Consider the following 12,285-nt stretch of genomic DNA (forward strand, 5'->3'; position numbering starts at 1 on the left):
AGCATGACAGCACTTTACTGAGTAACGGACTAGTCTATTCTTCAACACTGACAGGTACTGCTGCGTGCACACACAGTACAGAACCATCAAATCCAGACTCAAAGTCCAGTATGTTTTCTTTCAATTGGAGCTTGTGTATTTGCTCACAGCATTTTGTGCCCTCTGACATGGCATGCTTGGCCAGCTCCCCAGGTGCACGGTGGTCTGGATCTCCCGGGAGCTGATGGTGCTGTACTTGTTGTAATGGGGCAGGAAGGAAGTTTCCCCTATAATATGCACGAAAATATCGCTGAAGAGCAAGTTGGTAATGCTTATATCTTTGAAGGTGATGTTGGTGTTGAGGTCAATCCGCTTCATCACTTTGTAGATGTAGATAGAGTAACCTTCTTTCCTTACTTTCTCCTCTTTGCTGGCAATCTCTTTGCTGTTTTCTTAGCCCACTTTTTGGCAATTTGTCCTTTTTTCCCCCTCTCTCATCTGTGGTAACAGTCAGCTTCAAATGCAGAATCGTTACCTTCCCAAATTCTTATGGGACAGCTCTACCAACCTATCTTCATGGTAAACTGGTACCATAGCCAGCTGCTCCTGAGATGCTGCTTGGCCTGCTGTGTTCATTCAGCTTCACACTTTGTTATCTTGGATTCTCCAGCATCTGCAGTTCCCATTATCTCTCCCATAGCCAGCTGCACAAGTTTTCACAACAACAGTTAGAGATGGTTATCAAATGCTAACTTTGCTGCAAATCTCACATCCTATGAAAGAATAAAAAAGGCACAACAGTCCAACCCTATGAAATACAGTTTTATATATACACTTTGTACCCAGTCACAGAAAGAGAGTGTCACTGCCAAGGCCTGCATTTATTGCCTATCTCTAATTGCCCAGGGGGCAGTTGAGAGTGAACCACATTGCTGCGGGTGTGTGGTCACATGCAAGCCAAACCAGGTAAGGATAACAGTTACCTTTCCTAAAGAGCATTCGTGGACCAGCTGGGTTTTTACAACAATCCATGACTGATTCACAATCATCATTAAACTCTTAATTCCAGTTTTTTTTATTAAATTCAAATTCCACCATTTGCAGTGCCAGGATTCAAACCCAGGCCCCTAGAACACTGTCTGGGTCACTGCATTAACAGCAATAATAGCAATAGATCATTGTCTCTTCATAGATGGTACAAAAGGACAAATAAAATTGCCAACACATTGTCAAAGAAATTTAATGCACAGAAGTATGTAGTGATAATCTTGGTCTGAAGAATGAGAAATCAAATGAAGTAAATAGCAGAATATTAAATGGGGTGTAGGGCTGAGAGAGCTAAGGGCGCACATACTTGAAACTTTGAAAATGGCAGGACAGTGAGAAACGTTATTGACAGAGAATAGAACACAATGCAAGTTATGGTAAAGCATTAAGAGAACACTGGCTTCACCCTCAGTCCTGATACTGTGTATAATTCTGGAAGCACGTCAAGGCTTTGAGAGGATGCAGAAGTTACTTAATGGAATCATATTGAGGATTACGGACTTTGCATTATGTAAGACGACTAGGGAAGTTGGTGCTGCTCTTCTTAGAGCACAAAAGATTAAGAGGTTCAAAATCCGAGCTAAATCAAGAGAAACCAGTTGCACGGACAGATGGTTTGGGAAGCAGAGATACAGATTTAAGGTGATTAGCCAAGAAAAAACTAGATGTGATACAAGGAAATATTCTTTGCACAGTGAGTTGTGATCTGGGATGCACTTTCTAAAAGGTTAGTAGAAGCAGGAGCAAAATCTACATACAAAAGGGAATTCGCTAAATACTCGAAGCAAAAATAATTATGGCACTACAGGGAAAGAGTTGGGGTGTGGGATAAATTAGATAACTCCACCCAAGAGTCAGCACAGGAATGATAGACTGAGTGGTCTTCTAAATACAGTATCAATCTGGGATATCAAGAAAGACAGATCAATTGGTGGTATAGTGGACAGGGAAGGTCATCTAAGATTACAAAGAAATCTTGGTCAATTGCATCAATTGAGGTGTGACAGATGGAGTTTAATTTAGATAAATGCAAGATATTGCATTTTGGTAAAATAAACAGGGGTAGGGCTTATACAGTCAATGTAGGGCCCTGAGTAGTGTTGTAGGACAGACAGACCTCGGGTTTCAGGTATGTAATTCTTTAAAATTTGCATCACAGGTGTACAGGGTGGTTAAGAAGGCACTTGCCTTCATTGCTCAGACCTTTGAGTATAGGAGTTGGGACATCATGTTGAAACTGTACAGGACATTGGAGAGGTCTCTTCTGGAATACTGTGGGCAGTTCTGGTTACCCTGTTACAGGAAGGATAGTATTAAATTGAAGAGGGCTCCGAAAAGATTTACCAGGATGTCACCAGGAATGGTGGGTTTGATTTGTAAAAATAGGCTGGGCGTTTTTCACTGAGTGTAGGAGGTTGCTGGGTGACTTCTTAGAGATTTACATACTCATGTGTGATATAAATAGGGCGATTAGCAAGGGTCTTTTCCCTTGGGTGTGGGACTTCAAAACTGGGGGTATATTTTTAAGGTTAGAGGAGTAAGTTTTAAAAAGGACATAAGGGGCAAGAGATAGCAGGAACTGCCGATGCTGGACATTCTGAGATAACAAGGTGTAGAACTGGATGAACACAGAAGGCCAAGCAGCATCAGAGGAGCAGGAAAGCTGACGTTTTGGGTCTAGACCCTTCTTCAGAAAATTTTCTGAAGGAGGGCCCACACCTGAAACATCAGCTTTCCAGCTCCTCTGATGCTGCTTGGCCTGCTGTGTTCATCAAGTTTTATACCTTCTTATATCACATAAGGGGCAACTTTTGTTTCACACAGAGAGTAGTTTGTGTGTGGAATGAACTGCCAGAGGAAGTGGCAGATGAAGGTTCAGTTACAACGTTTAAAAGACATTTGGATAAGTACATGAATAAGAAAGATTTGGAAGAATATAGGCCAAACGCAGGGAGGGGTGCTCAGTTTGGCAACCTGGTGAGCTTGGGTGAGTTGGACACAGGGGTCTGTTTCCGTGCTATATGACTCTATGACTATAATTGAGCCCAATATATTATCCCTGAATCACACGGCTCAGTAGAGTTAAACCATACCAACCAGACCCATCCAAACCAAATACCCTAGGAACACAACACAATCCAAACTGAACTAACAAACTATACAACACAACCCAAACCACAACTACACAGCAAAATCCACTCTATACTTAACTCTCAGATGTACAACAGCACTTAAATGAACTACCTAGCACAACTCACTTGGGTGACAAACATAATATTGATGAAAACAATTAGTCATTACGTTCCAATTCAGCAGTATTCAAAACTCCTACACATCACAACACAACTTCAGGCACATAGCTTAGATTGACTGAATTATTGCCTTCATGTCTGTGAAACAAACCATAAGAGCCCAACCCTCGTTCAGCCTGGAGGCATACCACAAGTTCCAACACAGATATGTCTAATCAGATTATAGAGTGTTCAGAGATAATATGATACACTTCTGAGGCAAGTAAGCCTTGAAACCTTGTCTCCTAGCACAAGAATCCTCACAATCCAACATTTCAGTCACTCAAACCACATAGCTCAGTCAATACGAAGAGGTCCAGCCTTGAGACTGCCATTCCAGGAACTAACCTAGCCCCTAACTCACACCACAGTTAGGATCTCAGACACAGGGTAGTTTCCAAAAGTTAGCCAGCTCAATTCTGAGGGTTGCTGCGAATGATTTGAAGAAATAATGTCTTGCATTTATATTGCTGTTTTTATCACCAACCATTTCAAGGTCTTTTTTTAAATGCATTTGTGGGATGTGGGCATTGCTGGCTGGGCCAACGTTTATTGCCCATCCCTAGTGTCCCTTGAGAAAGTCATGGCGAGCTGCCTTCTTGAACTGCTGCAGTCCACCTGCCATGGGTTGACCCACAATGCTATTAGGGAGAGAATTCCAGATCTTGATCCAGTGACAGTGAAGGGATAGTAATATATTTCCAAGTCAGGATGGCGAGTGGCTTGGAGTGGGACTTGAAGGTGGTGGTGTTCTCATGTACCTGCTGCCCTTGGCCTTTGAGATGGAAGTGGTTCATGGGTTTGGAAAGTGCTGTCTGAGGATCTTTGGTGAATTTTTGCAATGCATCTTGTAGACAGAGCGCACTGCTGCTACTGAGTGTCAGTGATGGAGGGAGTGGATGTTTGTGGGTGTAGTGCCAATCAAGCAGACTGCTTTGTCCTGGATGGTATCAAGCCATGACATTGGAGCTGCACCTATCCAGGCAAATAGGGAATATTCCATCACATTCTTGACTTGAGCCTTGTTGATGTTGGACAGGCTTTGGGGTGTCAGCAGGTGAGTCAGTCATCACAGTATTCCTAGCTTCTGGCCTGCTTTTATAGCCACTGTGTTGATGTGGCAAGTTCAGTTGAGTTTCTAGTCAATGGTAACCCCAACTGGGGGAAATCAGTGATGGTAACACCATTGAACGTCAAGGGGCAGTGGTTAGATTGTCTCGTATTCATGATGGTCACAGCCAAATGTTACTTGCCCTTTTTCAGCCCAAGCCTGGATATTGTCCAGGTCTTGTTCCAATTGCACATGGGCTGCTTTGGTATCTGAGGAGTTGCAAATGATGGTTAACGTTGTGTGAACATCCTCACTTCTGACCTTATGATAGAGGGAAGGCCATTGATGAAGCCTTTGAAGATGGTTGCACCGAGGCTGCAATTCTGAGGAATTCCTGCAGAGATGTCCTGGAGCTGAGACGACTGGCCTACAACTGCAACCATCTTCCTATGTACCAGTACAACTCCAACCAATGGAGAGTTTCCACCAATACCCATTGATTCTGGTTTTGCTGGCAATTCTTGATGCCACAGTGGTCAAATGGAGCCTTGATATCAAGGGCTGTCACTCTCACCTCACCGGTCAGTTAAGTACTTTTGGAGTTGTAGGAGTGTATGTGTTTGAATGAATGTGTCTGTGTTTAACGAATACAACAAATCTCATCCTCAACCCCAAATCCTTCTGTTGCACCATCCATTTGGCCTAAACAGAACCCACCCGCTCACTCAGGCAGAGTTAAAATTAGCCCTAAGACTCACCCACCTATTATCAAAACATCATTAATGCCTTCACCACACAGGATTCAAAGCATTCATCCTCCTTGATAAATCCATCCAAAGTGTCTCCATGTGCAGCCTTCACTAATCTCCTCCAGGTCTGCAATCCAGCTCACGCTCTTGACTCGGCTGCTCCATTAGTAGATCATAGATCATAGAATCCCTATAGTGCGGAAACAGGCCCTTATGCCCAACAAGTCCACAACGACCCTTAGAGTATCCCACCCAGACCCATCCCCCTATGACCCACCTAACATACACATCTCTGGGCTCAATGGGCAATTTAGCATGGCCAATTCACCTAACCTGCACACCTTTGGACTGTGGGTGGAAACAGGAGCACCCAGAGGAAATCCACGCAGACACTGGGAGACTGTGCCAACTCCACACAGTCGCTTGAGGGTGGAATCAAACCCTGGTCCTGGACACTGTGAGGCAGCAATGCTAACCACTGAGCCACTGTGCTGACCCACAGATGAACTCACTTCCTGAACTCCTGATCCATAACCAAGTCTGAAAATCCTCCTGATCTTCTTGTACTCACACACCTTGAGACACGAGGTCTGTTTCAACGCCGTATGACTCTATGATGTGCTTGACTGTTTGATCTCTAACCTTTGAATGAGAAAACTGAGAGTTAAAATTATACTCTTGGGATTTGAGCACAAACAGGAAGGCTGACATTTGAATGCATTACTGAGGGAATGACGTACTGCTGGAGGTACAGAGGGCAAGACAACAAATAGATGTTCGTTCTGCTTTCTTAGGTATCCCACCACACTATTTTGAAGGAAAGGGGAACTATCCTCTGATGCCTCAGCCCAATATTTATCCCTCATTCAATGCCACAAAGATGGATGTCCTTTTTCAACAATTGCTGTTTTGAAGGAGCTTAACGTGTGTAATTTGATTGCTGTGTTTCCCGCACAGCAGCAGCCACAGTTCAAATTCTTAGATGAGTGTGAAGCATTTCAGAATGCCTCAAAATGCTATAGAAAGAAAGCTTTAATTTTCTTTGACTGTCCAGTTCTTCTGCTACTTTTCTCAGAGTCATTTGCTGTGCCCATCTCTTCAGTCCATTTGCTATGTCAATGGTACTGCATTGGTCCTGTTGAATATTCTACTGACATTGACAAAGCACTGATAATCAATGATGAGTATTCATTCAAGGAAAGGCTCATGCTCTTAAGTTATGCTCCGGTGAACGGAGGCAGGAAATGAGAAAATAACACATTCATTCGCATGGAAGAGGCGAAATGAAGATTTCTTTACATTATTCTGCAGTTCTCCGGATGCACAGTAGGCAGATTTGACATGTAGAGTTTTACTATTCTCCCACGTAACACCTCTTTCCACTCTGGAGTTACCAACTTTGGTTGGCTATTTCATCACATGGTATCCTGACCTGAATTACCTTCACCACCAGCTGGCATTGTTGCCATCAGTTTCTAAACAGATCTATCATGTTAGTGCTCCCTGTGCCCACAACCAATCAAAGCCATTTTCTCCTCATTTTTAAGGTAGTGGTAGCTAGATTCTTGTAAAGTGGGAGCAGGGGTGAAAGGTTGTTGGCCTTCATGAAGGGTCAGTGTTGAAATGGAATTTGTGGTTCCAATCAGAGCAGCCATGATTTTACTAAGTGGCGAAGCAGGCTCGAGGAACTGAATGGTGTACTCCTGCTCCTTTTTGCGACGTTGTTGTCTGGGTTTTTTTTTGCAGCCCTCTTGGTGTCTCAGGAGCCCCTCAGGCAGAGGGAAGACAGTGGACAGAAACAAAGCAAGTTTCTACGAAGCAGTCAGTTCACGCATTCTCAGTCATGTCAGTAGTTTGAAAAAGTTACTGGCAAAAGAATCCAAGGCAGTTTTTATTTTATGCAGTAAGTTGTTGATTTCATGTACAGCCTGGTCTGGTAATGGAAACAACTCCCAAAACTTAATTGGCCATACGCTGAAAAGTGACCCTTCGCAGGGTGAGGAGAAAAGGCAGGGTATGGACAATGACCCTTACAGACAGCAATCTTGGGAAAGATGGGCCAAACAGCCTCTTTCTGTGAAGTTTCAGTGTTATTCAGCCTTACTAAATATGCAGAAGTTAAAGCATTTCCTATTACCAAAGCCTGTCTGTAAGGGAGAAAAAGAAACAACACTCAGATAAAGGAGACTTCATCCACTTAAGTAATGTTTTCCATTTGTGCTTGATGAGAAGTTTTTTCTCCTTATTGATAGACTTGGATCAGAAAGCATCATCTCAAGATCCCAGTTTAGGTTGAAATGAGAAGGAATTTTTCTTTTTCTTTCAAACCGCAGTGTGTCTCTGGAATTCTTTACAGCTGAGGACTGTGGGGGCTTTGTTGTTAAGGGGCGGCACGGTGGCTCAGTGGTTAGCACTGCAATCTCACAGTGCCAGGGACCCAGGTTCAATTCCAGCCTCAGGCGACTGGCTGTGTGGAGTTTGCACATTCTCCCCGTGTCTGTGTGGGTTTCCTCCGGGTGCTCTGGTTTCCTCCCACAGTCCAAAGATGTGCAGGCTAGGTGGATTGGCCATACTAAATTGCCCGTAGTGCTCAGGGGTGTGTGTGTTATAGGGGGATGGGTCTGGGTGGGATACTTCAAGGGGCGGTGTGGACTTGTTGGGCCTGTAGGGAATCTAATCTAATCTAATCTGTATTCAAGGCTGAGACGCACAGATTTTTAATTTGCAAGGGAATCAAGGAGTCTGGAGAAAAGGCAGGAAAATTGAGTTAAGGGTTATCAGATTCGTTACAATCTACTTAAATGGAAAAGTCGACTTCATGGGCTGAATAGCCTACTTCTGCTCCCACATCTTATGATCCTACACAGGCTGTGAATGGTCTTTTACACTAAAGCCAGGTTTGGGAAAGCTGGATAGCTAATGACAAACTGATGAAATAAACAAACAATTTCCAGAATGGTGTTTTGAAACATATTACAACATCACATCAGTGTACCGTTGGGACAATTTTAAAAATACAGTGCACAATAAGTGTTTTATTTTGTGAGACTGAGTAAAGGGTGAGGCCCAAATAACAAATAGATCAAGATTCCTCGGTTTGTTCAAGCATGACTCAGGAAAATGCTGTTTCCAAACAGCAAATGAGGTAATGCGTGGGAGGTTTAAATAAAAAGAAACAAAGCTTTCTTACTTAATGCTTATGTTCACTCAATTCCCAAAGTAAATTTATTTTTAGGTGTTTGTTATGACTGTAAGTTCAAATTCAACACCAGAGACTCGAGCACAGAATAATAGAGTGAGAGTGCTGCATTGTTCAAGGTGCTATATTTTAGATGGGGCAGTTTCTCTCTACTTCTTCAGGTGAACATAAAAGAAACCACGTGGTGTATTTTTGAAGAAGAGCAGTGAAGTTATTTCTGGTGTCCTGGGCTGACATTTATCCCTCACGCAGCACTGTCCAAAAACAAACAAGTCAGCAAGTCATTGTCATTAGAGATAATGGGAACTGCAGATGCTGGAGATTCCAAGATAATAAAATGTGAGGCTGGATGAACACAGCAGGCCAAGCAGCATCTCAGGAGCACAAAAGCTGACGTTTCGGGCCTAGACCCTTCATCAGACTCTGATGAAGGGTCTAGGCCTGAAACGTCAGCTTTTGTGCTCCTGAGATGCTGCTTGGCCTGCTGTGTTCATCCAGCCTCACATTTTAAAGTCATTGTCATTGTCATGTTGCTGTTTTTAGAGGCTTGCTGCAAATCCTATATCACTACAATGGCTACACCTCAGCAGAACACCATTGTGTCCGAAAGGGCTGCTGTCAATGAAAGAAAAAATAAAATCGCAAACATACAAGATGACAGAATTGGGAAAAGACTAAGAATTGAATCTGAGACCGGATGGGGAGGGGAAACATTAGAATGAAATCTCAAATTTTCTCCCTAACATTTAAAAGGTGTCTGGATGAGTATATGATGAGGAAGGGTTCAGAGGGAAATGGGCCAAATACTGGTAAATGGGACTAGGTCAGATTCCATTATCACAACAGAACAGTCAAATTGGGCAAAATCAAAATGGATGCGAAATTATGTTTGAAAAACCTGTTAACGAGTTTGAGGACTTAACTAGCCAATTAGGTTATGGGAACCAGTGGACATGGCACACTTGGATTTTCAGAAGGTTTTCAATCAGGTCTCAGCAGGTTTGGAAGCAAATTTAGACCACAGAGAACAGGGAGGCGCAATATATGGGCATAGCTTGAGGGGGTGATATGAATGCATTACTTGCAGATTGGCAGGTTGTGACAAGTGGGGTATAGCAAGGATCAATATTTGGGTCTTAGCCTTTTACAATCGGGGTGGAATGGCATATTTTAAAATTTGTGGATGATAAAGCTAGGTGGAAAGTTTGTTGTGAAGAGGATGTGGAAAGAAAGAGGATATTGAGTGGGTAAAAACATGGCAGAGGAAATAGAAGCAGAAAAGTACGCATTATCCAATTTGGTAGGAAAATCAGCAATGCAGAGTTTTTCTTAAAAACAGTTATAAGTGAAAACTGATTTCAAAGGAGACGCTGGGAGTAGTGGTAAAACGCTTGGACGAGGAGGTGGGTTCTCATGAGTATCATAAGGGAAGACAGACAGAGCTGGAGAAATGAATGAATTTAGGAGTAGACAGTCATATAGCACAGAAACAGACCTTTGTATGCATTGAAGAGGCCGACAAAGCACTGCTCGTGGCATTGGCAACGGATAAACTGGGATAAGGGATGAAGAGGTGGGTATCGTTACAGAGATGGAAGTGGTCAGTCTTTGTGCTGGATTTTCTCAGTATCAGTGAGAGGGCCAGTGTTGCAAACTGCCCACTCAGTTAGAGGCAGTGGCCAAAGAGGGCATTGGAATTGGCAGGATAGACAAAGAGTTTGTAACAGAGACTGAAAGTGGTATCAAAGGTTAACTGATGGAAATTGTGGCCCATTTTAGGCTAGCATGACCAACATAGATAGAAAGCTGAACAGAAAGTACAAATTAGCGTGGGGTGAGGAAGAGCAACTGGGTGATTAGCAGTTTGCAGGGAGTGAGGTAGAGAGCAGGAACCAGATTGCACAAGTAAGTTGAAATGTGATTGGAGAGAAACATGCCAGTTCAGGACGAGGGTGAGGTTAGGAAAGATGCATGTTGGTGCATGGCCTAAAAGGCAGAAGGGAAGCAGCAGATGCAACTGGATGGTGTCAATCTATTTGATGAAATAGTAAAGAAGCTTCTCATATTGACTTGGAAAGAGGAGGGTATTTATGACCAGGAGGAGGGGGATTAAGATGATGCTTGGTAGTGGACTAGAGAAACCAGGGGTTCTGTTTGCATTCAAAGATCTCAGACAGGGAGTGAAAGGTGGAATCTCATCATTTGTTAGATGCAAATACATGCCAGTGTTCAAATGATTCATTCATTATATATTAACAGAAGTGATTTCTTTCCAGAGAGGTGAGTCAGAGTTTCTCTAATCAGTTCCCCTATTGAACGGATTTGCTTTTGAAACTACATGTTATCACTGAGGCCAATCTCTCAAACAGAAGATTTAAATACAAGGTCACATTGCAGAAAAAAGTCACTCTGACTCCATGACCGTTATTATCTGTCCAACACACTGTAACAGAAGATACATTGGTTGTCATTAAGCCTGAAACTTTAAAGCATAATCAGGCACTGGAATATTTGTAACAAACAGTCATCTAAAGCAATATTTATGGCTATGCATCATGACCGTGGAATGTATTCTCCAGATCTCAATCGAAAGATTTTCAGCAGCAGATCTACTCCCCAGGGAAAAAAAATGCTATTTTATCCCCACAGGAACATGATAACAATATACACTTATTTAGAAAGACCAAAAGAATTTGGAGCAGACTTAGGCCATTTGGCCAATTGCATCTGCTCCATCATTCAATGAGATCATGGCTGATCTGATAATCCTCAATGCCGTTTTCCTGACTTTTTCTCATAATCCTCAATTCCCTCACTGATTAAAAATCAGTTCTGATAAAGGGTCCCGACCCGCAACATCGACTTTCCTGCCCCTCTGATGCTGCCTGACCTGCTGTGTTCCTTCAGCTCCACACTATGTTAACTCTGACACCAGCATCTGCAGTTCCTGCTGTCTCTGATTCAAACTTTATCTATTTCAGCCTTGAATATACTTAATGGCCCATTATTAAAGTCCTCTGTGCTTAGGAATTCCACTAACCTCTAAGAGATGAAATTCCTCCTCATTGGTTCTTAAATAGGTGATCCATTACTCGGAGATTGAAGGCTCTGATAATTTCCTTTGGTCCTAGACTTTCCCACAAAGGGAACCTCTCCACATCGATTCTGTCAAGTCTCCTAAAAATCTTTTATGTTTCAAAAAAGTTTTATCTCATTCTTCTAAACTTGAATGAGTACAACCCAATGGACTCAACCTCTCCTCAAAAGACAGTCTTTCCATACCTGGTATCAGCCAAGTGAATTTCTCTGGACTGCCTCCAATGTCAGTGTATCTTTCCTCAGATATGGAAGCCATATTCCTGCCACTGGGAAGTTCTGCACACAACATTGGCCTCCACTTGCTTGAAGGCCTATGCAGCAGAAACAGAGAAAATCAGAGGGAATGTTACCAAACACTCAGTGAATCTGTATACTAGCCTTTTCAATTCTGATGCACAAGGATTTCCAAATTGCTCTGAGCTGTAGTGTTCTGCAGTGTTTCTCCATTTAAATAATGTTCAGCGCTTCGATTGTTCCCGTCAAAATACATAACCTTCTTTTTCCCCGCATTATATTTAATCTGCCAAGTTTTGCCCATTCATTTAACATGCCTACAATCCTCAGTCACCCTTTATTGTCCTTATCACTTAACTTCTCATTTACTTTTATGTTATCCACAAACTGGGCAATAGTACATTCAATTCCCTCATCCTTAATGATTAACCATTATTAAAGAGAGGAATCTTTCCCACAGAACGCTCCACACTATGCTTGCCTCCTCAGATACCAAAGTGCTTCATGTGTACATGCAGCAGAATGTGGATGATATGCAGGCTTGGGCAGATCTGTGGCAAGTAACATTTCCACCTCACAAATACAAAGCAATGACCATCCTCCACTAATACAAAATCTGACCATCTCCACATTATA

The 12,285-nt window shown here is 42.7% G+C and overlaps 1 protein-coding gene across 1 annotated transcript in view; it reads right to left on the reverse strand.

Moving 5' to 3' along the window:
• Positions 1–11,690, reverse strand: part of capza1b (capping actin protein of muscle Z-line subunit alpha 1b) — a 60,097-nt gene extending 48,407 nt beyond the window's left edge. Inside the window, exon 1 of the mRNA XM_059653323.1 lies at positions 11,599–11,690. The gene's annotated coding sequence lies outside the window, so the exon portion shown is untranslated. The remainder of the gene's footprint in view (positions 1–11,598) is intronic.
• Between the last annotated feature and the right edge of the window lie 595 nt (positions 11,691–12,285).

This window comes from Stegostoma tigrinum, chromosome 21 (assembly GCF_030684315.1).
Source record: "Stegostoma tigrinum isolate sSteTig4 chromosome 21, sSteTig4.hap1, whole genome shotgun sequence".
Lineage (NCBI taxonomy): Eukaryota > Metazoa > Chordata > Chondrichthyes > Orectolobiformes > Stegostomatidae > Stegostoma > Stegostoma tigrinum.